General features: G+C 47.1%; 1 long non-coding RNA gene across 2 annotated transcripts in view; it reads right to left on the bottom strand.

Annotated features, from left to right (window-relative positions):
- The window catches only part of LOC138283344 (uncharacterized), a 338,849-nt gene that overhangs the window by 221,450 nt on the left and 93,820 nt on the right, over window positions 1–23,579 (bottom strand). For both annotated transcript variants that reach the window (XR_011201203.1, XR_011201202.1), the window contains 2 exons: window positions 20,339–20,437; window positions 19,683–19,750 (listed from right to left, as the gene is read on the bottom strand). This is a non-coding gene — a long non-coding RNA (uncharacterized lncRNA). The remainder of the gene's footprint in view (window positions 1–19,682; window positions 19,751–20,338; window positions 20,438–23,579) is intronic.

Raw genomic sequence — 23,579 nt, 5'->3', positions numbered from 1 at the left:
CGCCAGTAATGCAGGCATTCATTGAAGGACTGGACACAATAGTACGAATCACAAACAATCAGTGTTAGCTGTGCAGGATCCGTATGTTCTAGTGCCATCACCAGAGTATTTAGCTCTGCTAGTTGTGCAGTGCAATCACCTTGGGTTTACATGACTGTATGTTGTGGATAAAATGTATTACCCTCCATATAGCCACTTACGACTGCACAAGCAGCGGAGTATTGATGTTTTGTGCCTATTGCAGTTTGTGCTGAGCCATCAGTGTACATGACTCTTTGATATTGATCAATAGGTAATATATTTGCTGGAACTGGGTATTCTAGTTCATATTGCAAAAATTCTTGAGTTTGTAATTTTGGGTCGAAGATATAGTCAACATCTGTGGCTGTCAAAGACGTTGCCCATTGAATCCAACGTGGATGTAATGCTTTAGCGTTTGGAACACTGGCTTTGGTAACAGCTTCAAGGGTTGGAATTGGAGATACAACAATTATGCGTTTCCCCTGGGCCAGTGGTCTTTCTTTAATGACAGCCATCTGAACAGCAGTGAGAATTTTCTCAGTGAGAGCAAAGCGTTGTTCTGCTTCTGAATATAAATGTGATTTGTATGAAATCAGGACCATCTCAAGCTCATTGAAAGTTACATAGGCGAAACCAATGGCACCAGCAATTACTCTGATGACCAGATGTTTTTATTGTCCCTTGTGGGTAGGTGTAATGCTGCAAGTATGTCTGTTTGCAAGGCTCTGAGAATGCGTGTGTGTTCGACTGTCCAAAATTTACTGGAAAAGTCAGGACGTATTGAGTCATATAGGGGTTTTATGTGTGATGTGTAATCTGGAATGTAAGTTCTGCCAAAATTTAGGAAACCCAATAGTGATTGGAGTTTTTTTTAATGGTATTTGGAGATTGTAAATGCATGCATTTTTCTAAGAATTGTGGCGCTAGGCTCTTTCCTTCACTTGATAACTTGTATCCCAGAAACTGGACACTAAGGAAGGCTACTTTTGTTTTTTTTCAATTGAATTTATAACCGAATTCGGCAAATCCCACAACAATGTGGGCTCCCAGTCTTAGATGTTGCAGTAATTCATCATCCATGGGATAAATATCATCTACATAGGACAATGCTTCAGGGTCAATGTCGTGCAATATTGAAGTCACACGAGCCCCGAACAGTCCTGGACTGTTCTTTTACCCCTGGGGTAAACAACAGAATTGTTCCTGGGAGCCTAGTGTGCTGAAACTTGTTAAGTCTCTACTCTCAGGCACTGTGGCCCTCATTATGATATTGGTGGTAAATCCCACTTACCGCCATGCTGACTGCCGCCAACATACCGCCGCCGTGGCACATATCCGCTAACCATATTATGACACACACAACAATCCGTCACTATACAGCCACCCACACAAATCTGCCAGCCCAAAGGTTAGTGATAAACTGGCGGTATCAAAACCCACACAGTTACGTCAACAGAACAATGCCCACAACATTATGACCCACAAATCACCACGGCGGACATTCAATGGCGGTCAACTATTGGTGGTACATACCGCTGCGCTCAAAATACACACACACTAACAAAACAGCACCACATTGCATAATTCAAACTACACACACCTGACACCCATACACACACCACACCCACCCACTCACACCACTATAAAACACACACCCAGATTATCCACAACCCTTTACGAATACCAATAATTGCTAGCAGAGAGAGACAGCAAGAGCACCCACACAACCAGAGCCACATACCACCATCACCTTTATACCACCTATGCGCCTCACATCACAAACCCCAACACATCACCCGACACATCTTCACCCACACCACTCACACTACACCCATGGCATCACAACGACACCCCGGATTCTCTGAGGAGGAGCTAAGGGTCATGGTGAAGGAAATCATCTGGGTAGAGCCACAGCTATTTGGATCACAGGTGCAGCAGATATCCATTGCTGGGAAGATGGAGCTATGGCAGAGAATCGTGGACAGGGTGAATGCCGTTGGACAGCACCCCAGAACAAAGGATGACATCTGGAAGAGGTAGGACGACCTACGGGGGAGGTGCGTTCCATAGCAGCAAGACACCAGCTTGCAGTACAGAGGACTGGCGGTGAACCCCCACCTCCTCCTCCACAACAAACAACATGGGAGGAGCAAGTCTTAGTAATACTGCATACTGAGGGCCTGGCAGGAGTAGGAGGAGGACTGTACTCTGGTAAGTCAACGCTCTATTGCTATCACCCCCACCGAACCTGCATGCCATCACATACCCCCACCCTTACCCTTACTCCCATCACTCCACCACTTCCCACACACCCCACCATCACAACCCACTCATCCCAATGCCAAGCCCAGTATGCCATACCATTGCATGGACACCACTCACAGCCCTGCATGGACACCTATCACTACAGCATGCACACTAGAGACAATCAGCTAGCCCACCAAATAACAACTCACACAAGGCAAAGCTGCCAGGGCAATAACAACCATTGAGGGCAACCTACCATGCACAAATGCACAATATGTCATATACAGAAACAACAACACTGCATTTGCATTCCCAGAGGTGTCCCAGCCAATGTCACCGGAGAAGAGGTGCCAGTAACATCCAGTCCCCCCACAGAAGAGGCCCACAGTGATGACAGCAGCTCTGCTCTCCTGGGTCAGGATGACCAACCTGGACCATCAGGCTCCTCCGGACAGTCGGTTACCCAGGCAAAGTCTCACACCACCACAGAGCCTCCCCCCTCAGGAAACACCACCACAGCACCCACCCAGCGGGCCCATACCTCTGTCCCCAGGACACGTCATTCAGCCGTGTGTATACCACTACAGGGACACCAGGGCACCCCACAAACCTAGGACAATCAGGGACCTGGGGTAAGTGGCAGTGGGCACACGGTTCAGGGGACAGAGGCACAGGACAACAGGGAAGCTGGGAGGACTGCTGTGCACCAGGGGAGGGCAGGCCCAGGGAACCGACTCTCCAGGAGGCACTCCTCACGATCCTGGGAGCATACCAACATTCCCAGGATATGCTAGGCCAGATCCTGGACAAGATGCAGGAGAACATGCGGCTGCAGGAGGAACAGTACCTGGGGATGAGGGAGTATTTGAAGTCCATTAACACCACCCTGGTCTCCATTGCAGGGGTGCTGACAGACATGGCCAACAATATGAGGGAGGCAGTAGCACACCAGCCGGCCCCTAACACTAGCCAGACTACTGAACAGCCCTCCACCTCCGCTGCTGCTAGTGGACAGGAGGCCCCGCCATAGGACCACCTGGCCACCAGCACCCCTCCCCCTGCAGAAGGAGAACCACACGGCAAATGTTCTCTGCGATTCAGGCAGAAGCCAGAGACTATTGCCCAGACCCCCGCCAGGAAATAAGACTCTTCTGATTGTCACCATTGTGTCCCACTCTGTTACCCTGTCTACCTTGAACTGCCATTGCCCCCCTCCTATGCCCTCTTGGACAATGCACCTGTGCCACAAATAGACTGGACTCTAACCTGCACTTTTCTCCATCATCACCCCAGCCCATTGCACTTTCCCCCTTTGTATGGAGTATGTCAAATGATTTAAGTGTGTATACGTTTGACAAGCTTTAAACATTGCAATTCAACTGTACAGTAATGTTAACATAGGAGATACCTGTAGTTGGCTGCAGTGAACACACCAGGAGCAATAGTGGTGCACAAACAGCTGCAAAAAGAGATGCCAATGGGTACAGAGAGTGGGCATAGAAGTTGGAATTCACAGCCTGCCAGTGACAATGTCACACATCAAACTGTCAGTGAAATGTGAAATAACACTGTCTTACCTGTGTGTCATTGGAAGTATTGACAAATGACTGCTCTTGTATTGTCCTCATCCTCTGCCTCCTCATCTTCACTGTCCACAGGGTCCATGGCTGCCACACGGCCATCTCCAGCCTCCTCCTCCTGCAGAAAAGGCACATGGCGTCTCAAGGCAAGGTTGTGCAACATGCAGCATGCAACGATTGTCTGGCAGACCTTCTTGGGTGAGTAGCACTGGGATCCACCTGTTAGATGGAGGCACCGAAACCTGGCTTTCAGGAGGCCAAAGGTACGTTCAATAATCCTTCTTGTTCGCCCATGTGCCTCATTGTAACATTCCTCATCCCCTGTCCTGGGATTCCTCACAGGGGTCTGTAGCCATGATAGGTTTGGGTAACTTAATTAACCTGCAAATATCGAGAGACAACTGTTAGCCACACACTAACCCTTATGTCCCACACCGTACCCATACACCAACATCCACTGGGTGGGAACCAGGGCTCACCTATTAACCACACCCTGTGCCTCTGGATTTGGGCCATCACATTTGGGATGCTGCTATTCCTCAGGATAAAAGCATCATGCTCCGACCCAGGGTACTTAGCATTGACATGGGAGATGTATTGGCCCACCAAACACACCATCGACACATTCATAGAGTGATAACTTTTTCAATTTCTGAAGACCTGTTCATTTAGCTGGGGTGGGAACAAATGCAATATGTATCCCATCAATCGCACCAATAATGTTGGGGATAGGTCCCATTGCGTAGAAATCAGCCTTTCACTGTGGCCAAATCCTCCACCTGGGGGAAAACGATGTAGCTGCATGTGTTTAATCAGGGCAGACAACACTCTGGTCAGCACTATTGAGAACACTGGCTGTGACATTCCTACTGCCAAGCCCACTGTCACTTGGAAAGAACCGGTTGCCAAAAACTGTAGCACTGATAGCACTTGCACAAGAGGGGGGATCCCAGTGGGGTGATGGATAGCAGATATCAGGCCAGGCTCCAATTGGGCACACAGCTCTGTGATTGTGACCTTGTCAAGTCTGTAGGTGAGGATAATGCTCCTGTACTCCATTGTTGCCCAGCCACAAGGGGTCTGTACAAGGGGGGATGTCTCCATCTCCTATTCATCTGCAACGGTTGCAATCTTTGGGTCAAAAGAGTGAGCAGCTGGTCATTATCTGTAGATTGTGACCACTACAGTGCAATGCATATTGTGATTGTTACAGTATTTTGGTGGCAATTGTCCAGAATGTGAAATTGTGAACTGTGACGCAGTTAGGATCCATGGCCTGCCCCCCCTGAAATGGCGTCTGCCTGGCCTGTTTGGAGGGACAGGTGGAAATTAGGTAATTCCGCTGACATTGTGTGCCATTGCGGAAGGCGGTCGTGAACCGCCGTGCAACTCCTCATTGGTTATCATTGGGCCCTATGGGGTACAGTGGCCAATGGTGATGTACGCCGGCGGTGACGGTATGCACCGCCGCGGACATCACCGTCATTTTGTATCTATTCATTCACTTGCTACCTGACCATCAACAGGAGAGGACCTACACTGCTTGTGCAGCTGTGACCTGTGTCTGTAACCTACCATGGCTCGTGTGACTGGGGAAAGCGCCCCTGCCTTCTCCTCGGCGGATTTGGGGATACTGGTGGATGGGGTCCTATCCTCATAGGCCTCATGTCGGGGAGGTTGGTGGATGGGCCCTGGGCAGCGTGCAGCATGGTAAGGGGCATGGTGGGCCATGAGTGTAACAGGAAGGACGGTCTGACTAATACCTTTCCCTGTGTCTATTTCCTCTGTAGGTCAGCGCCCATCAAAAGAAGGGTATATAGCATGCCATCGCCAAGGACTTGCAGACCCTGGGGGTCTACGGCAGGCATAGCACACACTGTCGAAAATGGTGGGAGGACCTGAGACACTGGGCACGGAAGATGGCAGAGGCCCAACTGGGTATGGCCTCCCAATGAGGAAGGGGTGCCCATTGAACCCTGACCACCCTGATGGCCCACATACTGGCTGTGGCCTATCTGGAGGTGGATAGGCACTTGGGGGCATCACAGCAGCAACAAGGGGGTGAGTAGAGTGCCCTTCATTACTACTTACATGTGGTGGGGTGATATCCGGGTGGGGGATGTGGGTCTGTGGGTGCCCCTAGGCCAGTCCCGACATTGCAGAGTAGGTCCCATGTTGGGCAGGGTTCTGATGTGAAATTCCTCCAACCTTTCTAGTAGGCATCAACTACTGGGCAGGGGTGTGTGGGTCATAGGTATGCTACAGTTTGTGGTATCTGTCCCTACCCATGGCCTGGTGACTAGCATTGTAACTAGTAGTGCATTGCCTAGTGTGTAGGGCTGTTCCCTGTGTGTGAGTGTGTTGTGTACACCAACTGTGGTGTTGGTGCTGCCATTGACCGAGTCTATCCTTTGTCTCCCCCCGGTTTTGTTTTGTCATCCTGTTCCTATGTGCATTAGCATTATCTGGCGGAGGACCAGAGCATCAGTGGCAGAGGGAGCTACATCCCACAGGACCCAGGAGACAGAGTCCACTGACAGTGAGGGCACCAGTGGGACGGAGGGCAAGGGAAGCACCACGACAGAGACTGGAGTGGAAATTTCAGACACTGATACCTCCTCCGAAGGAAGCTCCCTGGTGGTGGCGGTCACCTCGGTGCCCACTCCAGCTACAGGTACAGCCCCCACCCCTGTACCAGCACGCCCTCCCAGCAACCCCTCAGCAAGTTGCCCGTGCCCGCTCACCCAGGAGGGTGGGCATCTCCTTCGCCCCAGGCACCTCAGGCCCTACCCCAGTTAGCCTTGCTGCCCTGAGTGAGGAGGCTATGGATCCTCCTGAGATCCATCTCTGTAGGGCAGTCAACCATTGTCAACCATTGTGAATGCCAGCCAGAGGCTGGCAGCCCAAATGCAACAGTCCAATGCATTTCTGGATAGCGTTCACTCTGGCTTGGCGGCCCAACAGAGATCAATCCAGGCTCTGACCTCCTCTCTGATGGCAGCCATTGTCCCTGTTACACCCTCACCCCTCCAGCTTCCTCTTCCCACTCCCATTCCCCTCAACCCCAAACTATCCCAAGCACACAGTCAGAAGAGCATGCACATAGGACAACACACAAGAGTGGATATGGCAAACACAAGCACCACACTTAATCCCACAGGCACTCACACAAACACTATCCAGATGCATACATACCAGCATCCACTGACTCCACTGTGGCCCCCTTCTCCTCGCCTTCCACCTCCCTCCCAGTTGCGTCTCCACTCACACCTGCTTGCACTACATCCTCACCCACTACCATCATCACCAGCACACCTATCAGAACACACACCTCACTGGCAGTCACCACCCCCACATCCATGCACACATCCCCTGTGTCCTCTCCCACTGTGTCTGTACCCCCTTCTCCCAAAGTACACAAACGCAAGCACTCAGACACCCAACAGCCATCCACCTCACAACAGCATCTAGCCCATGCACCTGAACCCAAACACAGCAGACTGACACCTCCTACAACTACTCCCTCTTCCTTCACTCCCAGACCTTCTCCCTCTTCCCGCCCCAATGTCCCTAAGAAGCTTTTCCTCTCCACCGTTGACCTCTTCCCTACCCCTCCTTTCCCTGTCCTTCACATCAGGCGAGGGTGGTCAAAACCCAGGCAAGCACCTCAGCCACCCAGTCCCGGGGCACAGTAGTGTCCCCAGCAACTCCAGATGGGAAAGGATCCCGGCCAATAGACAGCCAGATAGAAAAGATATCTGCCCCAAGTGCTACAAGGAAGGGCAAGGAGCCAGCCCCAGCTGCAGGAAGGAAGGGCAAGGAGTCAGCTCCAGCTGCCGGAAGGAAGGACAAGGAGCCACTCCCAGCACCAGGAAGGAAGGGCAAGGAGCCACCGCCAGCTGCAGCAAGGAAGGTCAAGTAGCCACCCCCAGCTGCTGCCAAAAGGGGGAAGGAGCCATCCCTAGCTGCTGGCAGGAAGGGTAAGGGGCCTGCACCAGCAGGCAGTAAGGACAAGGGGCCTGGTGCTGGGACTCTGTTGGAGCCCACAACACCAACCATGGTGGTGCAGCCATCTGAGGCTGCAGGGGATGGGCTGGAGCCTCCCCCCACCACCACCAGCTCCGCCACCAGCACTGCCACCAGCACCACCACCAGCAGCACCAGCACCATTTGGCAGCTGTCCGAGGCTGCAGGGGATGGGCTGGGGCTTCCCCAACCACCACCACCCGCTCCACCAGCAGCACCGCCACAAGCACCACCACCAGCAGCACCAGTGGGCAGCCGTCCAAGGCTGCAGGGGATGGGCTGGAGCCTCCCCCCACCACTACCACCAGCAGCAGCACCAGTGGGCAGCCATCAGAGGTTGCAGGGGATGGGCTGGAGCCTCCCACCACCACTACCAGCAGCAGCAGCACCTCTGCCACCACTGAACAGCCTGCCCCTTGCAAATCCTCTGGGTATGACACCCAGCTGAGAGACTGTGACCTTGTACTCCCCAAGATCTGCACCACAGGGCATGATGCCCCCTCCAGACTCACTGGAGATGCCATCCACTCACCTCATCCTTCCCAGGATGAAGCTAACTGCGCACAATGCCCCAGTGGCGGTGACATCCACTCACCCCATCCTCCCCAGGATGAAGCTCACTGGGCATGATGCCCCCTCCAGAACCAGTGGAGAAGCCATCCACTTGAGAGACTGTGGCCTTGCATTCCCCAGGACCAAGCACAGGGCATGTTGCCCCCTCCAGAGCCAGTGGACAAGTCACCCACTTGAGAGACTGTGGCCTTGCACACCCTAGGACCAAGCACAGGGCATTTTTCCTGATCCAGAGCTAGTGGGCAAGTCACCCACTAGAGAGAGTGTGTCCTTGCATTCCCAAGGACAAAGCACAGGGCATGTTGCCCCCTCCAGGAACAGTGGGCAAGTCACCCACTTGAGAGACTGTGGCCTTGAACTCCCAGGAGAAAGCACAGGGCATGTTGCCCCCTCCAGAGCCAGTGACCAAGTCACCCACTTGAGTAACCGTGGCCTTTCAATTCCACAGGACAAAGCACAGGGGATGTTGCCCCCTCCAGGACCAATGGCTTTGTACCATCTGCCAGCTGAGGTGCCCCCCTGTTCCCCGTCCCCCTGAGGTGCCTGCCTATTTTCGACATGATGCCTCTGCATTGTTCTCTCCGTGTTGTTGCAGGAGTGAAGTGGGGCCTTGGACTTTGTAATGTGGCCCACGAACATTGAGGACTGGGCAATGTCCCTTCATTTGTAAATATGTATATACTTTTTGATTTGGATGCAAGTATTGCTACTATTTTATCTTATTACAATCACTTTTATGCATTGGAGTTGTCCTTGCATTATTCCTGAAGTTTACGGTGAGTATATGTTATGTTACTGCATCTGCTTGTGTGTATGGTGTTGGAGGTGGGGGTGTTGCGTGTTGTGTGTCACTCTCTTTTTCCTCCCCCTCCCCTTTGTGCTAGGCGGCTGTACTCACCATGGTCGTCTTCCCCGTCATTGGCATGCATAGTGGAGCAGGATGTAAATCAACATTGGGAATATGTGCAGCTCAGGCTCCATGGTATCATGGTTCTTCCTTGAGTCTCCACAGGTGAGTCCTATGACTTCTGAGATCTGTTTCCACCAAGCTTTTGATGTTGTTGTTACCGCCCAGGAAAAGGTGTTGGTTTCCTGTGTCTTAATACAGTGGGCAGAACATTGGCTTCTGCCAGGCTGTAGGTGGTTACTGCCATGGTGCCTGTTGATTCCGCCCTGGCAGTCAGTGTTTTAAAGTGGCTATCTTTCTCAGCTGTTTCCGCCATGATCATAATTTAGCAGTATTTACCACCAACCTGTTGGCGGTATTACCGCCACTTTATCACCAACCGCCAGGGTTGTAATGAGGGCCTACATTTTGGTAGAAGAAACAATTGGAAAGATCCAGTGTTGTTTTTTTTCTTTTTCGCACTATGTTGTTCATGAGTGTTGTGCTGTGAGAGTTTTGTATAGCATATGTGCGTGTATGACTGTTTAAATGTCTGTAATCTAAGACTATTCTGTATGAATGGTCCGGTTTAGCTACAGGGAATAAAGGATTATTCATTGGTGAGCCACAACGTTCTATTACGCCCTGGTACTCCAGGTGTGTGAGGATTTCCCTCACAGGTGCTTTAGCATCATGTTTTATTGGGTACTGTGGTTGAGGTTGGGGTTGGTTTTTAATAGTGATTACATGATAGGGGTAATCCTTATCCCACCCTACTTGGTTGCGATATAACGCGGGTGCCTGCGCCTGTGCCCAATCGATGGCGTAGAATTCTGCGAGCTCATCAGGAACAAGAGGCAAGAAAGAAACTTTGATAAAATCTTCCCCATATTGGCAAGTAGGGACAAATTCAGGTGGCCAATCCCTTTTGGCCAGTAGAATATCATATATTTTTATGACGCGGTCCCAAAAGATTGCATTGATTGCGCGTTCAATGTCTGCTTCTAACTGTAATGTTACTTTGTACACCCGATCAGGGCGTGGAGACACGCATGTCTGCAGTTTCAACTTGTAAGACGTCATTGGTTGCTTTCACCTCCAGATGCTCTTGAAGATTCCGGCAAACTATTGTGACCTCTGCCACACTGTTTATCAGCACTAATGCCCACTTCTTGTTCTTCACAGGAGCTCCCTTCTTGAGTGGCATGACGAATCACAACTGCTGCCACCTTCATTTTAAATTGGGGTTTTTGTTGGGAAAGTTTCTCTTCCTTTTTAACAGAAACTTCTGTAGAGCGGTGTGATTCCTGTCTCAGTTTCATGTACCCAGTTCTTAGCTCTGACTGCCCACCTCTCTCACCGTGTTTTTCCAGTGAGTTCTGAAAGGAACGAGATTGGTGTGTATCAGTATATTGATATCTGTCAGGCATTTTCATATTATCTTTATTTCTGAGATTATATCTATTCTGTGGGGTCTCCGTACGCAGAGATTCTCCCCTTTCTTTTTTAGGCGTTTGTTGTTTTTTATCCCAGCATTTTTTAGCTCCCTCAGGAGCTTGCTTGGTAGAATCCTTATTAGATTTACCTTGAAAATGTGGTTTTGTGGGTCTGGACCCCAGACTATCTCAACCAATACTAGAGTAGGTCTCCGTGATAATCTTTGGCAGCTCATGTTCTTGATCCTGTGGAGGAACGTCCCGGAGCCACATATGCACTGCTAGTGCAACTGCTTTCCCTTTAAGATTACTCAGTATAATGGAAGATACAGTGGCAAAATTGCCCATAAGTTGCATCCCTATGTCCAGGGCCAGGGCAGCCCCGTATTCATCTTGAATTTGTTTTAACACTTCCGGTAGATTGACAAGTGTCGGTGTACCATGTGCGATAGTATACAGCGTCGCAAATTATCGCAGTTATCTACTGTGGGAACCATCCTAAATGGCAAGCCCATAGTTAAAATTCTATACTTATCCTGAGGTCCTGTATGGGGAGATATTGCTTCCAGTGCATTTGTTTTTTGAGCTAACCAAAACTGAATCTCTTCTTGTTTGGCAGATACTTTACCCATGATCGAATGTACAGTCGCAGGATTAGTGCCTGGTGTTACTGCATGTGGTTGCGCCGGGGCAGCATGTGCTAGGTTTGTGTTTAATGTTTGCATTACAAACTGTACTAATCATCTGTATATTGCTGTAAGCTCAGCATATAAGCAACGAACTTCAGCTACCGTCAAGGTTGCTGCAGCAGGGTGCAGTGTATATCTGGCCAATAAAGGCCAGGTAGGACCATCATCACTTAGAGAACTTAACCTAACATGTAGAAATGTATGGGGTATGGTGCCATCATGCCAATTATTATGTTCTTGATAGGTTAGAGGTATTCCTAGATATTCACATGCTCTGTATTGTGCAGGTATGTTTGCAGGTGTATAGTGATGAAATGTATTTGTGTTCCCATCAGCTGCTGGAAATGTGACACAAGAATAGAACATTTCTGTTCTATAGGCTAGAGGACACTCAACAACAAATGTAACTGGACCCCCCTGGGCCGTTAGGCCATGTGCCAATAAATGTGCAGTAAGGGATGGTCGCATATTAACTGCAATTGCTACCTGTTGAGGGTTTGCCATGGTGAATGGTAAATTTTTGTTCAGAGATAAGCACACCAAATGGGTATTATCCTTTTAGGGTCCAAGCTTAAGCAACCCACAGTGTTAGTTGGGTACTCCCTACCAGCTGAGGAGGAAAATCCTCAATACCATGGACGTCTCATTATATAGTACTGAGGTATCTTTGCATGTGGTGAGCCAGGGATACTCAGGAGGACCCGAAAATTAGTGCCTGAGCAAACTTTGGCAGCGCCATGTCGCATAGGCTCTCATTATCCTAAGGAGACTACTGGATTTGGGTGGCAGAATCACTTGCACTTTGGGGGACTGAGTCTGAACCAACTACAGGTGTCAGCCTAATCCGGGTTTTGCTCCGGCTAACTAGCAGTGCCTCATTTCCACCCAAGAGCAGGGATGATTGGGCAACTGAGCGCATGACACAATTGACTCCTCAGGGAAATCATGGTCACTCAGATCTCATCCGTTTCTCTCAGTTACATTAGTCTCATGTATGCAAGGACCATCATAGACAGAGTACAGTTTAATAAGGACAGTTAAACATAAAAATAACACGACTACCATATTGTCACAAAAATCGTTAAGAATAGCTCTTACCTAGGCTATGTTATAGCACAGCATGTTAAGCTCTAATTATGCCCTTCAGTTTCCCCTGGGAAGACATCATCCCTAATACCTGAGCAAGAGGCCTGTAGTCTACATAAGCAGCTGCAGCGATGCAGTCAGCAATCGCACAGTGTACAGACGTGGTCATCTGGAAGGAATCTCCTGCTAACGTACATTGGTCAAAGTAGTGTTTTTATTTAAAAAACTGCTGATGTTCCAGGAAAGGATCACCACGTAAAAGTGTGTATGTTTCTGTGAACATTCGAGACAAAGTGTACCACTTTTGCTGGCATCCTATCTTACTGCAGCCTTGAGAAAAGCACAGAGTGAAAGAAATGTCTTGTTAAGAATACAGTGCTGGCCTAGGCAAAGAACAGCTAGATAGGGAAAATAAAACAAGACAGCAAATGTGGCTATTGTTAAAATAATCAAATGAAGCTGAATAAAATATGTCTAGGTTAAAGTGCACAGCGGCAGGCCTGGTTTGCTAAAATAACGTGTATGAAGCTATAACTAAAATAGCTATACAACAGTCCTGGGGGGGGGAAGAGATTGCGGGCCCCAGGATGGGCACCAATATAGAAACCAGAGGGAGGGAGTGCTGGTCACCTTCCCCTAATCACCATAGCGGTCACCGTTTAATGCAGAGGATCACAGGGGGCTCCCAGTTCTTCACGGCAGTGAAGGTGCCTGGCACAAGGAGAGAGGTACTTTTTAATCAACACATACTTCTGTAATATTCCTTTGATGGACATTTATGGACTGGTCTGTTAACCGGTTTTCTCTTATGAGGTGCCATATATTTGCTAATGCTCCTTTAATGGGTATGTTATGCTAATATATTTTTGAGACTTGCCATATGTTTTCTAATGTTCCTGGTATGAGCATTTATGGCATTGTGTGTGACAAGTGCATTTCTATAATAATGTTTTCCTGACTATGACTTATGTTGTAGAATAATAAGTATCCTCTGTGTTATATGTGACTAGGGCTGGTTTCTGCAGGGTAACAGTATTGTGTAACGTTCTGACAACTGCTTGAGCAGCAGGGTATCACTGACATGTTGTGTTGGGTCTAATAAGGTTGTGTACAATACAGTTTATTTTCATATAACTTGGTGTTGTGTTTCCTTTGTGGTGGGGATAGTGTGTCACCTGTGTTGTGTGTGCTGTGCAATCGCTTTACACATTGCCTCTGGGATAAGCCTGATTGCTCGGGCCAAAATACCAAGGGAGTGAGCAGGGCTTATCTTGGATGTGTAACTCGCTTGCCCTGACTGGAGTGGGTGGGTTCTGCTTGGCTTAGGTGCATAACCTAGCCGACCAGAAACTCGATTTCTAACAGTATTGTCCCTTGGATCCCCCATACTCTGGCTCACAGCATCTGTTAGACCTGACAGCTCTAGGGTGGTCACCTTTAACGTTTTAGATACTATTTTTGCTGGTTTTTAGACTCTGCACACTTTACCATTGCTAAAGTGCATATGTTCTCTCCCTTTAAACATGGTAACATTGGATCTCACCCAATTGGGCTACTTAATTTACTTATGAGTTCGTAGTAGAGTGCACTATGTGTGCCCAGGGCCTGTAGATTAAATGCTACTAATGGGCATACAGCACTGGTTGTGCCACCACCGTAAGTAGCTCTTTATCCTTGTCTCAGGCCTGCCATTGCAAGACCTGTGTGTGCAGTTTCACTGCCAATGAGACTTGGAATTTATAAGTGCTTGCCAAGCTGAAAACTCGCCTTTGTCTACATATAAGACTCCCCTACGTTATGCCCTAGGTAACCCATAGAGCAGGGTACTGTGTAGACAAAAGGCAGGACATGTAGCTATGTAGTTTACATGTCCTGGTAGTGTAAAACTCCTAAATTAGTTTTTACACTGCTGTGAGGCCTGCTCCCTTCATAAGCTAACATTGGGGCTGCCCTCATACATTGTTTGAGTGGTAGCTGCTGATCTGAAAGGAGTAGGAAGGTCATATTTAGTGTGGCCAGAATGGTAATATAAAATCCTGCTAACTGGTGAAGTTGGATTTAATATTGCTATTTTGGAAATGCCACTTTTAGAAAGTGTGCATTTGTGTGTACTTAAATCTTCCTGTGCCTTCCAATCCACGTCTGGCTGGGTTTAGTTGGCAGCTCCTTGTGCATTCACTCAGACACATCCCAAACACAGGATACTCAGCCTCACTTGCATACATCTGCATTTTGAATGGGTCTTCCTGGGCTGGGAGAGGGGAGGGCCTGATTCACACAAAGGACTGCCACACCCCCTACTGGGACCCTGGCAGAAAGGATTTAACTGAAAGGGGACCTGGTGCATTTCTAAGCCACTCTTTGAAGTCCCCCCACTTCAAAGGCACATTTGGTTATATAATCAGGGCATCTGCCACTACCAACTCAGACACTTCCTGAAGAAGAAACCTGTAACCAGAACCTGCATCCTGCCAAGAAGAACTGCCTGGCTTCCCAAAGGACTCATCTGACTGCTATCTGTGAAGGACTGCTGCCTTGTTGTTGCCATGCTTCCTTGCTGCTCTCTGGCTTTGGTGAAGAAGTGCTCTCCAAGGGCTTGGATAGAGCTTGCCTTCGGTTTCCTGAAGTCTCAGGACCAAAAAGACTTCATCTCTTCCAGAAGGACTCCTTGTGCATTGAAAATCGTCGCACAGCCTGCCAGAAATGATGCACAGACTGCACCGCCATGAAAATGTCACCACACGCCGAACCGGAACGACGCAACCCGACTTCCAGAGAGGAATCAACGCAGCGCCTGCCATGCGGGAGAAAATTCGATGCAACGCCCACGGGATTGACACAGCTCCTGTGAATTTGTCCTGCCAGCGCAGGAAATCTACACACTGTCCCCAGGGCATTTGAAAACCCCACAACCCGAAGAGGATCCACAACCGAGTGCTGGAAATTGACGCACAGCTGTCCCTGCGTGAAAACTAAACAACGCATCACTGTGTGAGGCCTGACAAATTGATGCACACCCCTTTGTTTCCACGCATCTGCCCCTCTGTGGTTCTTTGCGGAGAATTTTCACGCAAATCAGGTACTTTGTGCTTGAAAGAGACCGTGTTTGCTTCTAAAAGACTTAAGCCACTTTATATCATTTTAATCGTTTTGACCTGCTTTTATCCAGATAAATATTATATATTTTTCTAAACACTGTGTGGTGTATTTTTGCGGTGCTATATTGTGTTATTGAGTGATTTATTGCACAAATACTTTGCACATTGCCTTCTAAGTTAAGCCTGACAGCTCTGTGCCGAGCTACCAGAGGTTGGGCACAGGATAATTTGGATTGTGTGTGACTTACCCTGACTAGAGTGAGGGTCCTTGCTTGGACAGGGGGTAACCTGACTGCAAACCAAAGACCCCATTTCTAACATTGGTGATCAGTGTGAGGATAGGACTTGTATTTGTGCAGTGACATACAGTAGCTAAGTATTTCACTACCTACACACAGTTGAAAGTCAACTTGATATTTTATCTTTTTCTGCAATTTCATTTTTTCCTGTCAATTTTTTCAATAAAATCGTCATTTAACATGTCATTGGCTGGGTCTCAAGCAGGAGGTGAAGATTTTGATATGGCTATGCTGGAGACGTACACTGTTAAACAACTGAGGACGTTCTGCAGGGACATTGGTGTACCTACCCAAAGAGCCTCCAGGAAGGAGGAATTCCAAATGGTGCTGAGGGTCGGGGCAGAAGCCCAAACAGAGGAGAATGTTGAGGAAGAGGGTCCAGAGGATAGCCCCTCAGAGGATTTTTTGCCATCAGTGGATGAGATTACAGCTGCAATTGTGCCCCCTGCCAAACAAGGGAGCAGTGTCTCTGATCAAAACCTGACCGCAGAGGAAAGGAGAGATGAGAGAGAGTTTCAATTGCAGATGGCAAGGCTAAAAATTGAGGCTCAACAGGAGGAAAGGAGAACAGAGAGAGAGAAGGCAAACAGGCTGAAGCTGAGAGAGCTGCCAATCAGGCTGCAGCTGAGAGAGCCTTGGCTGAAAATAAACTTTTGTTGGCTCATGAACTGAGTCTCAAGGAGCTGGAGATCAAGGTGAGACAGTCTGAGTCCAGCAGTGATGGTGGCAGTATACATGCAGGACCTGTTGGGGACATAAAGAATCGTATACCCATGAATGTGGTGCCAAGTTTTGTGGTGGGAAATGACATTGACAACTGGATGGCTGCCTATGAAGTTGCACTAAGGGCCCATAGGACCTCTGAGGAGCACTGGGGGGTGGTCTTGTGGTTTTATGTACCAGCAGTGGGGAGGGACACACTTCTTACACTAGCTCCACAGAATAGAAAACACTACTCACACATGAAAGCCGCTTTACTGGTCAAGTTTGGGCTAACCCCTGAGTAATACCATCAAGGTTTAGGGACAGCACCAAACTTTAATACAAGCTTGGGTAGATTGTTGTGATTTCTACAACAAGGCACTGGATGGATGGGTGTGGGGCAGCAAAGTAGATGATTACAAAGGGTTATATGACTTGATTCTGAGAGCGCATATGCTCAGTATTTCTTTTACAGGGTTGCGCCAGCACTTGGTAGATAGTAAGCTGACTGATCCCAGGAAGCTTGCTGAGGAGGCGGACCTCTGGATTAGCACCAGAGTGTCCAAGAAGGCATCTGGGGGGACACCCACAAAGGTGGTCACGGTTCCCACCAGAAGCAAGAGGGGGAAGATAAACTTAAAGAGAATGAGTTCTTAAAAGGCCCCTAAAATAATTCCGGGGTTGGGGGGAGTGGTAACCATTCCTCTTCTAGATTTGGGAAGAAGCTAGAGTATTTTGATAAAACATTAGGGAAGTTCATCCCCAAATGCTTAGAGTGCTACCAGCATGGGCACTATAAGAGCGACTCCCACTGTTCCAAGATAGCACAGTCCACCACTGGACAGAAACCTGGGTTGGCTAGTGTAGCGCTCGGGGGGAGACAGTCCCAGTTAGCTTTGAAGGCAGACAGAGGTATCCCTAGTGTCCCCGGGAGAAAGAGAGATGGTGCCTAAAGCCCACATGCCAGAAAATAATTCCAAGTATAGGCAGTGGGTCAACATTGATGGGCAAAGGGTGGAGGCTCTGCTTGACACAGGAGCCAGTATGACTACTGTCAAGAGTCAGCTGGTCTCAGCAGAGCAGATAGTCCCAAATACATTCCACCAGGTCATAGTCGCTGACAATCGTGAGAGTCACCTACTGGTGGCTCTGGTTCCCTTTGAGTGTGGGGGGGTCTCTGGTACTCTGAAAGTAGCTGTGAGTCCTGCCATGCCTGTTGATTGTCTGTTAGGCAGTGATCTTGAGCATACTGCCTGGAAGGATGTAGAGCTCAGATCCCACCTGGAGATGTAAGGTTTGCCTGAGTGGGTCTGCATGACCACAAGGTCCATGGCTATCCAGGAAGGAAGTCAAGGGCATCTGAAGCCTGGAACAATAGCCCAGACAGCTGCAAAGTGGAAAGTGAAGAGGCGTGGGAAACCTGCCTCAGATGTTTCCACGGCAGTGGACGGGGCCTCTGAAGACGAGGAGGCCCCTGAGCCAACTGGGGAGGACATAGCTGACCTGGGCAACCCACCTGAACTTGCGGGCTGGCAAGTAGAAGGTGGGCCAACCAGGGTAGAATTCTGCAAGGCGCAGAATGAATACCACACCCTTGAGGGTCTGAGGTGAAAGGCTGCAACCCAAGCATCTGGTGATCACCATTTTTACTGGGAGAATGATCTCCTTTACAGTGAGCCTAAGGTTCCGGGCCCTGCATCAGCACGTGTGCTGGTGGTCGCCCAATGTTACCAGGCAAACACAAGAGTTGAGAACCCACTTAGATCATTTTTAGAGTTGTAATGGAATTACAAGTTGCAAGCAGGCAATAATAAATCAGATCCTTGTATTTGATTCAAGTACATTCATTGATTCCAAGCATAGGAATTATTCTGAAGATAACAAGAGGAGACAGCCGACACGTGTTTCGCCCCTTGTGGTGTGTTCTCCTAGGGCTTTTTCAAGGCTGCAAGTGATGAAAGAATGTAGATCAGAAAAAAAGGAGTTGTTGTGATTCATAAACTACAATAGTTGTAAGAACCATGCAGGGGTACCACCCATTGGTGCAAGATTATTGGTATGCAAAGGGAGAAAAGAAAGAGAAAGAAGGGATGGGTAGTGAGCTTGAATAAGTGATAGTCCCATAGCCTGATCCATAAGTTTGAAAAAAATAAGAAGATGTAGCAATAAGTTGCAAAAATACATTTAAAGTTAATCAAATAGAAGAAGTGTTGAAAGTGGAAAAGCTTCATTCAAGAATGAAATTGAAAGATCCAAAAATGAAGTCAGATTGGTGCTGGCACTGCGCGATTGAATAAAAGAACCGCATAGGTGCTTAGTAGTGATCATGGTGAGTTAGTCAAACAAAACTATCGTAATAGTTGTGATCGAAAAGCATCATACTACTAGATTACTCATCAGACTAAGTTAATTTCCAAATGCAGATGAACTAGGTATAAGAAATGAAATAAATATACATTTACTAACTGCTGAATTAACTGTACATACAAATTATTAGTGGAATGGAGCAAAACATAATGATAATCTAATTAACAGTATATATCCTAGAACAATTTTATGCAAAAACACAGTTGTTTGTCAAAAAAGGTAACAGCCTAAAAATATACATAAATGTGTTACAGGTAATTTGGTTTCCCAAATGGGTATTACAAACAAGGTTTTTCTTTGCTATTATCAGGAAAAATGTGTTATATAAAGGAACAAAGTGAGAATTGTCATTCATGTAATATTTGTACCCGGAGACATCAGTCTTCAGTAACAAAAGAGTACGATGTTATTAGGGGTCATGAAACACGCTTCTAATTTGATTAGAGTGAGTGTGTATTGGTTTAGATGAACCTGTTATCCCTTACCTGAATTCAAGGTGCGGGAATCCTAGGGATAATCCTGGAGTCAGAGTTGCGGTGTTCTAAAAGGGCGCCATATTGAATGCAGAAAAGCCGTGTAAGAATATAGCACTATTTATATACAACGTGTGGCGATATAAACCAAGTCCTACTTCGATCTTTATATTATGAGAAGAAAAAGGGGAATGCTCACATGAGTCCCTTCGCTCTTTTCATCACGAAATGGAGATCAGACGAGGTCCTACTTCTATGTTAATAATTCTGTAAAAGAAGATGCAGATCAAAAAATAGAAAGAACGTCGGCCATATTGGCCATGACGATGTAATATCGATTAATTATGTGGCCAATTTGTAAAGTGTGCAATGTGTATGTGATCATGGTTATGGTTATAACACTATTATTAAAGCAATTATCTCAAATGTCCAAGTCCAGAGACAAGACAAATTTCATGATATAGCAAGGATAAGTCCTGCTGCTAGAAAAGAAGCAGTGGTAATATTGGCACTAACAGTATTTGTGCAAGTAATATAGAGATAATCTAGGAACATGACTGCTCTCTATAGGAAATACCAGGATATAATCCCATAAAGTTACTAAAAACTGGCCAGAGTGATTATGACTTATTTAGAGAAGGATCAGGAAAGTTTACGTTGAGATAGCACTTACCTGTTGGAAATAAAGATTGATTGGATATGTTCATAGTATGTTTGTAATAATATATAAGTATGGAAATGGGAGGAAATATTGTCGACGAGTCATGGTATAACTGAAAGTACATACACTGACTTTAGTTTGTAAGAAAACGTGTTTGAATAAGGAAAAAAGAAGTGGACTATGGATGAACTTACTGATTGTGACTGTTAAGAGTTTGTACATGTAATGAGAATGATTCTCAATATTTAGCTCTAAGGGTGTCCTTAGCTATCCGGACAAATCCTTTAGATTGCCTACAAAACACAAACAAAAAGGAGAAAATGTCTTTAGAAATAAATCAAAACAGGTAATACAGAAAAATATTAGCAACATGCAGATATGGACACACTAAACAACAGTCACATCTTTAATTATCTTCACTTTGTTTACTGTACCACTGGTTATAGATTTAAGGTCTAGCATTTACATTATTACCAGATGCTTCAAGACTCAAACTCTGTGCTGATGACTTTGCATTGTTACTCCATGCAGAAGATTTAAATATCATACCTAAATTCCCTATATTAAACAATGTTAAGGAATATGCAGCATTATGAGGAAACATAATTAATGCAGCAAAAATAGAACCTTTGGTTCTCTAACTTTATTTAGTGGCTTTCTTTGGGAAAAGAGACCCAAGAATTAGTCTAAAAAATAAGCCTCCCATGAGAAAAGTGCATCCTAGCATTTCCAGGTCCGCATACTTACTGCAAAGCATCCCACAAACTATTGTATCTTGATTTAATACTACTTCTGCCTTGCCTGCTACTGTTGGGGACTCCCTGTCTCAGGATCCTGTTGCCGCGAGGGGGGTGGAGCCAAGATCGCGAGCGCTTCAAAGCGTGTTGCGCCCCCCAGCAACGCGGAAAACTTCTACCTTGCCTGCCTGCTGATGGGGACTCCCTGTCCCAGGATCCTGTTGGCGCTAGGGGGGGGCGGAGCCAGGATCGTGAGTGCTTCAAAGTGTGTTGTGCCGCCCTGCAACGCAACGCGCATGTAAAGCTTGGGCCAAGGGCGGGACCATCTGCGCCTGTCTGACACCAACTGAGGGTGGGCTGGGCAATCCCTCTTGGTTTTGAGGTAGGAATTATTGTTGAAACACGTTGTTGCTTGGTACTCTTGGTCCTGTGTTGCAGATATATTTGTAGTGTAAAAACATAAGGATGGGGAAACACAAGGCAAAGGGAAGCCCAAAAATGTGGGCTCAGTGCAAACTAAAATCCCCAAGCTCCACCAAATGCCACATGATCTTTCCAACTGTGTAACTAATCAAGAATCCTTGTTGAACAAAAAGGAGTACAATCCACGAAAAGATTGAAAAATTGTTCCTTTGCCCCCTTTCTGACGGCTAGATTTTCGAGTAAAGAAAATACTTCCCCAAGTGAAGATACTTTGATGATACCGGCAGTCCAGGCCGAAGGCTCAAACGCAAAACCCATGGGAACTAGTGTACCTCATTTAATTACAGAGAATGCTCGTTAGGCAGTGTGATTGTCCATGATATTTCCTGCACAATTCTCTTTTTGCCGCTGGAAATACAGGACCAAGTTCACGAACAAGGAAGTCCTTTCGGGAGATTACGATCCTCAAATCAACATCTTATTGCAGCCCTTTCCCAGAAGGAAGTGGTTTCTCTTATTACAGGCCTAAAAGAAGAAGTGAGGGAGCTGAAGTCAATAATGGTGGAAGTATTAACCATTTTCCGATCCATCAGCTCGGCAAGGGATATTGGATCTATTCACAAGGCAGAGCCCATTACTACCACCCTCACTTCCTCAAATCAAGCCACTGCGAGGAATGAGAGCTGCTCTAGTCCTCTTGCTAGGTTGGCTCATGGTGACAGAGGGTCGCAGGTTATTGCCACCGGTCCATCTGGCACCACAGCCCACTCTTGTGTTTTACCTGTTCCTCGTTCTCGTGCAAAATTGGTGTGGCACTCTACTACTGCGCAAACGTCTTTTAAACCTTCCAGTAGTGGTTGTCCAATCTACATGTGCAAGGTACCCTTATTACCATCCAATATACACGAAGATAGGGCTTCACTAATAAATAAGGCCATCCATTGGATGAATCACACCACACGATGTAGCTCCAGTATCTATTCAGATATAATATCAGCTGAACGTTTCACAGAGAAGGCGGGCCATTGGAATATTATAAAGCTAACGCTATCTAGTCTTGGGTTGGTAAAGGGCTTGTTAGCCATGGAGGCTCGAAATTCCTTGCAAAATGGCTCAATCATTTTTCTTAAAAGCTGCTGGCCTGTGAATAGCTCCTTACTGAAGAGAATTTACACTACCCCGAATGATAGATCTCAAAATGAGGGACCTGGGGTTTCAGTTGTATTTGGAGTGTCTCCCCCTAGGCTCATAAGAAGGAGCATAACCGCCTGACTGAGAGAATTAATTCAAGGGAGATAGTTCAAACAGTCGCTGCCTCAGACATTGACTGACTGTTTTTTTCCCCAGCCTTGTGGGACAACATTGTTAATTTGCAGTCAGCTGGTGATTTAGATTTGGATTCTTCTCCACCTAGGAGTTCATCTTCAGTGCATAATGTAAATATGGTAAAAGCAAAACCTATGGATAGTCCTGCAAAAACGTGTACCCTGGAGCTTCCCCAGAAGGTCTCTATAGGCCCCGAGACATTAACTTCAGAGTTTATGTCATGGAATGTGGCCAGAATTCATAATAAATTAGATGATGTTGAGTGGGGGGAGTACATTGACAAATTCAACATCTGTTTGTTCCAGGAAACTTGGGCTACCTCAAACACATTTAGACAAGGGTATAACTCCTCTTTCAAGGAAGTCAGCTTGTTTCATGTGGGGAGAGCTGTAGGGGGCCTTTTTCACGTGGATAGTAAATTCTGAGGTGGGCAAAATTAAGGAAATCTATGTGGATTCGACAGATATACTGGCCTCATCAATACAGTCAAAACAATGTTTTTTGTTATTGTGTGTCAATGTTTACAACAGACCAGGCCCGCTAATCCAAATGTCCAAAACCATTCAGATGTTGAACGCCCTTGTGTTGGATTTTCTTTCTTCACACTTCATCATCATAGGTGGCGATTTTAACGTATCCCTTGAGCCAAATCCTGCTTTCTCTGAGGTCATGCAGATAGAAGATTCAACATGGAATATTCTCCCCTTTTCATCCCAGAAAAAATAGCCTAAATTCACTACCAGGGCTCTTCAGGTTATAGGCTTCAGGATAACACATGGTCTCCATCCAGGACATGGGCATTTTCCTCGGACACTTCTGCAAAACCCTCGTTTTTTAGAGGGTCTTACAGTAGTATACTTGATCTTGTACTTATTGATGTGAGGATATGGCATACCATTAAAGATGTTAGGGTGGGTAACCAATATATTAGTGATCACACCTCAATCTT

Source organism: Pleurodeles waltl, chromosome 3_1, assembly GCF_031143425.1.
Source record: "Pleurodeles waltl isolate 20211129_DDA chromosome 3_1, aPleWal1.hap1.20221129, whole genome shotgun sequence".
NCBI lineage: Eukaryota > Metazoa > Chordata > Amphibia > Caudata > Salamandridae > Pleurodeles > Pleurodeles waltl.
The sequence above is the reverse complement of the archived record's forward strand: the minus strand, read 5'-3'. Positions and strand labels throughout refer to the sequence as shown.